We start from the raw sequence: 6,000 nt of genomic DNA, 5'->3' as shown, positions 1-6,000 counted from the left end.
CCGAGCGCCCAATACAGGGGTGTGGGGCTGTGTATAGAGAAATAAATGGGGGAGCCGCCCACTTTCCCCCTTACCTCTCCGCAGTCAGGCAGTGGGGCCCACTCAAGCATGGCCACTCGGTATGAGGGAACGTGGCACCCCTTTTCGCCACCCAAGGCTGGGATGCACGGCCGCAGGGTACTTGGCACCCAGAGCCGGGGAGGGGCGCAGAGTGGAAAGCCTCCACTGGACCGCGGCCCAAACTTTCCTCGGGTTCCCCCGGGATCGGGCAAGAGCAAACTGAGGCAGGTACGGGGATTCCGGGATGCGGGAGGCGCAGGCGGGCGCGCCCCAGGCGCTCTCCCCTGGGAGGCGGCGGGCGGGCTCGCTCCGCCCCCGTGCCGCCCCGGCTCTCGGCCGGTGCAATCCAGCGCCCGCGGGCTGGGCGGGACTGCAGTCAGCACCGCCTCGAGGGGCCGGGAAGGGGCGGTTGGAGGCAGGCGCGCGCCGCGGCGACCCGGAGCGCCGGCCGGGCGAAACGGCCCCTACCGCACCACTGGGCCGGGCCATGACCCACGCTGCTCTCTCTTGCAGGCCGGTTGCCACCGCCACCCGAGCCCGGCCGCCGCCGCTACCGGCGCCCGGGCGGGCCCTTCGCGCCTCGGGCGCGGCTCCGCAGTGAGCCCACCAGGAAGCGGTGAGTGTCCTGTGCTCTGCGCGCCCCGGTGCCCTGTCCCCGCCGCCCTCCCCACCCCACCCCTTCCCTTCCACAAGACGCCGCTCTTCCCGGGTGCCACAGCCCCATTCACGGGCATCCACGCCTCTCAAGCTCCGGCGGCTGGACGGGCGCGCTCCGGGGAGGGTTAGGGGCCCCTGCGGCGGTACGGGACCCTCTCGGGCCCGGGAGTTCCCCCAACTTCTCGCAGACTTTTCTGCGAAGAAGCGGTTTGGGGGAAAGTTGGGCCTCTTCTGGCCGTGTTGCAACTTGCACCGAGCGGGCGGGGGTGTGTCCCTGCCCGTGGAACCACTGGCCCCCACTCTTCACCTGACACCCTGCGCTGTCACGAGTTCCTTGGGAAGGGACCAGACCGTCATTCCTCAAAGCTGGAAAGGAGCCCGGCCGGGGTGGGGGTAGGAGGCCTCGAGAGGAACCATTTCCCCTCTATCGAGTATTTCAAAATACATTATTTATGAACTGCCTCACTTAGGGGCCCCCTTCGCTTCCAGGGCATCAAAGCAGGTTTGCAACCGCAAAGGGCGACCAGTGTGAACGCACGCGCGACTTCGGGCCCGCTGAGCTCAGCGGAACTGCGGGGAGGCACTCTTCACAAAGGAGGACCCACAGCTCCGCTGGGCTGGGGCTGGGTAGTGGGACTTCTCTCAGGCTGCCCCTGGCTGGCTGTTAGGCCTGATAGAATGGAGAGAAAGGTCTGAGCAGCCCTGAAACATTGAGGAAGAGGGAGGAGGAGGAGTTGAAAGGCAGCCCCGGGAAGGCACTTAAAAAGAGATAGCAACCTTTGGGAACAAACACCCATCTTACAGGTGAGGAGACTGGCTCAGAGGGGCACACCTGAATTGGCGCACTCTGGCGCTTCCTGCCCAGCTCCCAGGAATGCTTGGGAGCCCCTGTTGGGGTTGGATTAACTCTAGAAAGCACCCCCCTGGCCCTGGCCATGTGTGTCAGTTGGTTAGAGTGCCATCCCCATATGCTGAGGTTATGGGTTCGATCCCTAGTCAGGGCACATACAAGAAGCAACCAATGAATGCATACATAAATGGAACCACAGATTGATGTTTCTTCCCATCCCCTTCCTCTCTCTAAAATCAATATACAAAAATTTTTTTTAAAGAAAGCACCGTTACCTGTCTAGGCCACACCCACTTTGGGTTCTGTGTCCCCATCCCTCAGTACTTCTTCCTTGGAATGGGAGGGAGGCAGTATATTTATGGAAAGACTTAATTCCTCTGCCAGTGCAAGGAGGTTGAAAGCTCTGATGCCTAATCTCTCCCTGGAAGCCCTTCTCCTGCTGGTGGGGTCCCTGAGCCCCAGGTCTAGATCACCTCTGGAGACTTGAAATGGGAACTCCCCTAAGTGGACTGGAGAGCAGTGATATTTAATGTTTACTGAGCGCTTGTCCTGTGCCAGACCTCACGCGAAGTGCTAGTGCCATCTCCTGCATTTTCTCTTTTCATCTTCTGACCAAATACTGTTACATTCCCATTTTACAGATGAGGACAGAGAGGCTTGTCAAGGTAAAATGACCTAAGGTCACGGGGTGGGCAAGTGGCTAGCCCAGTCAAACCCCTAGTTCTCAGTGAGTTGCTCTTGAATAGAGCAGAGGCTAGGTCAGACCTCTGAGACCACCAAGTGCAATCCCCCCAATTAAAAGATTAAGATATAATAGACATACAGTAACATGTACACATCAGAAGTGTACATCCAGATCAAGAAACACAATTTTCCCAGGAACCCCAGCTTGCCCCTCCCAGCCCCTTCTCCCTGTGGAGCCAGTGGGTGGTTCTGTGTCTCCCATAGGCAGTGCTACATTGTAGTTACTTTTTACTTGGTGCAAAGAACACATTAGTTGACTTAACTTTTAGCACTGAAAACCTGCAGTGGGTGAGCTGGCAAGCACTCGCTGCTGTCGGCTGTAGTTTGTGACTTCTATCTTTAAGGCTGCTGTAAAAACAATTACATGCTTTTAATTTAACCCCATGGTTAATTAACCATTAACTTGACTTCTAAGAGCGTATCCTTGATTTTTAAGTGAACATTTCTATTGACATATAACATGGAAAGGTACACATATCATAAGCATTGAGCTTGACCACACAGAGGTCCAAAGGTGGAGCAGGCAGCAAGTATTTTGTTCCAAATTACTTGGCCACTCAGTGGGAGGCCAAGGCTGGACCCCAGGCGGCCCAAGACCCTGCCTTGTGACCCTGTGGGCCCTGCAGCTGCCCTGCCTGCCTGAGAGGAGCTCGTAGCCTCCTAAAGGTCCATGGGCTCAAGCCAGGAAGATGCTTATGTTTGCACTTTGTGTACCAGGATAGAAGGCATGTTAACGCTTGTAGCATCTGTTCCCAGCACAGTTCCTTTGGCTGGAATTGCAGGAATTCTAATCCTGTGGCAAAAAGAAAACGACTTTTCTAAAGAAGGAAGAAAACCAAGATTTTCCATGTGCCTTCTTGGGAGCCCAGCATGGCCAGCCCGTTAGTACCTTCTTCCCTGTGTTTGCCCAGATCCTCCCAGCAGGGAGTGGAACCTGTTTCCACCCCGTCTAGTGGGTCCACCCACCTGGGCAAACAGTCACATTCCTCAGCTGTGACTCTTCACCCCTGCCCTTGGTCCTCAAGTGAGGTCTTTGTTAAGGACGGAAGGTGAGGCCACACGGTGAGTCATGACCTCCAAAGGGTTATTCTGATTTCATCTGGGAGGTGGCTGTACAGAGACCAAGATCAGGCTTCTAGCCTGACCCTGCCTTTCACTCACTTTCCCTGCCTGGGCCTCCATGGCCTCATCTGGGAAACCCAGGTATTGGAAATAAGGCAACCATGGCCCTGGGCAGGAAGCTCAGAGCGTCATCCTGATATGCTAAGTTTGCAGGTTTGATCCCCAGTCAGGGCACATACAAGAATCAACCAATAAATGAACAAATAAGTGAAAGAGTTTTTTAAAAAAAGAAAAGAAATAAGACAACCCCTGCTTAGGGTTGCCAGATTTAGCAAATAAAAACACAAGATGCTCAGTTAAAGTGGAATTGCAGATAAATGATGACTAATTTCCAGTATGAGTATGTCCCATGCAGCAACTGGGCATCCTGTATTTTATCTGGAGACCTTCTTCTATACCCGCTTCCAGGTCTAGATTTATGATTGACTTCAGGAGGGTTTATCTCGCACTCCAGAGACCAGCATTCATAATCCACAAAAGTAGTGACTGAAAGGAACCGGCAGACCATGGCACCAGAATGATAAAAGCAGAGTCCCTCCAGCCCGTGAGCAGTTCTTGTGTCTCCTGCACGCAGTGCTTCATCTTAATTACTTTTTACTCTGTGCAAAGAACACACTCGTTTACTTTTCTCTTTGCATTGAAAACCTGCAGGTGGTGAGCTGGCAAGAGCTCACTGCTGCGGGCTGGTAGTTTATGGCTTCTCTCTTCAATGCTGCTGTAAAAACAATAGCAGACAACTCCAAGTGTGTTGGCGATGCTCATGGTTTCCAAGAGGGCTGTGTGGTGTGCAAAACAGCAGATACCCGTCTGTCTCACCGCCGCTCAGAGGAGGGGTGGACGCTGCTGGAGGAAGTGAGTTTTTATCATTGTCCCTCTCTGTCATTGGAGAGGATCCTGTCACGCATGGCCGTTTGTTGGTAGGGAGGTTTTTATGCCTGGGTCCAAGAAAGAACCTGTTCGACTTCAAGCTGTTGTGCAAATAATTAATCTGATATTTTGAAGGGAATGTAAACAGAGCCCGATTCAATCTGAAAGGGAGGTTTTTCACACTCCTGCAAATGTGTGAAAGAGAGGACATTGATACCTAAACTAGCAGCTTACATGGACCTGACAGAGCTGGTACCATCTTGCCAAGCTAAGGGCCCCCTCCCATTACATCTTTATTTTGTAATCACAAAACTGTGCATCTTTGTAACAAATTCAGGTGGTGAAGTGTGGCATGTAGAACATTACAGCTGTGAACTGTGCAGGAGGCCAGATGGGGCTTTGGTGTTTGGCCGCCCAGAGCTGTGGCTTATTAGTGCTTGACCCCTAGGAGCTCCAGTCCCTCACCTGTATAATGGGGATCACAATGATGTTTCTTAGGGTGTTGCTAGGACTCCATGGAATCATTTCTATAATGAATGCCGTCCAGGTCTTGGCCTCTTGAAAGCCTTAGCTTGGTATCTGTCAGCTGTTATTGTCATGATGACAATGACGTTTAAGGTAAGAGTAGCCCCACTGCCCCCAGTTAGGCATCTGTCTGGCTTCCACTCAGGCAGATGTAGAATCAAGCTTTAACCCTTCCTTTCCAAACATCACAGTCCATTTTGGGGTGGAGTTGGGGTTCTCCCATAAAAGCATCTGTAGGCTCTGCTGGGTGCTGGCCCTCTGCCTGGCACTCTGATCACAGGGAGTGGAGGGGATGGGGCCGTCCACACTCCCAAGCAAATCACCCCATGGGAGCACCTCCTCCTAATACAACAGGCCACGCTGAGGATCAGAGTAGGAACTATACTGCCTTGGTGCCTCTGGCGATCCTTGAATGCAGTGCCCTCACAGAAGGATTCCATAGCGATACCATGGTAGTAACAGTGGCGATGACAATGACAACAGGTATGACTGGGGCAGGCCTGGTCCAGAGGCTAGGGGCAGGATGCCTGTTCTACAAGTGAGACCCTGAGCCTGGGGGGCAGAACTTCACTTCAGACTCAGAGAGGGAAATGACTTGCCTGAGGTCACACAGCTCCTCCAGATGCCTGGTCCTCATTCCTCCCCACCACTCCCCCTCCCACCACCTTCGTTCTATGCTTGTCAGGAGCAGAAGCACAGTGACAAGAGTCACAGCAACATGCGTTGGGATAAGAAAAGTTGGTTTGTGTCAACTCTCCACTGGAGAATTTCAAAAACCCGAAATAGAATTGTTGCCCACAGACATGACCCCTTGATGTGATGTTTGCCTGATGCTGGGACAGCTTCTTGTCCCCCAGTGGTCCCTGAATCCAAGCTGGGGCCACTCCTGGGTCCTCATTCTCTTTTTCTTTTAATTAATATTTTTTAAAATTTATTTTTAGAGAGAGGGAAAGGAGGGAGAAAAAGAGGGAGAGACACATCAATGGGAGAGAAAAACATCAATTGGTTGCCTCTCATACGTGCCATGACCAGGGACCAAACCCGTAACCCAGGCATGTGCCCCAACCAGGAATCGAACTGGTGACCTTTTGATTTGCAGGTCAACACCCAACCAACTGAGCCACACCAGTCAGGGCCCTCATCCTCCTGTGTTGTTTTGTTTTCTCGCTTCCTTT

General features: G+C 53.1%; 1 protein-coding gene across 1 annotated transcript in view; it reads left to right on the top strand.

Moving 5' to 3' along the window:
• The first annotated feature begins 427 nt into the window (after window positions 1-427).
• CLMB (calcimembrin) overlaps window positions 428-6,000 on the top strand; it is a 29,865-nt gene continuing 24,292 nt past the window's right edge. Inside the window, exon 1 of the mRNA XM_090260706.1 lies at window positions 428-676. The gene's annotated coding sequence lies outside the window, so the exon portion shown is untranslated. The remainder of the gene's footprint in view (window positions 677-6,000) is intronic.

The sequence above is a fragment of the Furipterus horrens genome, unplaced genomic scaffold (genome assembly GCF_987537825.1).
Source record: "Furipterus horrens unplaced genomic scaffold, mFurHor1.1.pri manual_scaffold_13, whole genome shotgun sequence".
NCBI classification, from domain to species: Eukaryota; Metazoa; Chordata; class Mammalia; order Chiroptera; family Furipteridae; genus Furipterus; species Furipterus horrens.
The sequence above is the reverse complement of the archived record's forward strand: the minus strand, read 5'-3'. Positions and strand labels throughout refer to the sequence as shown.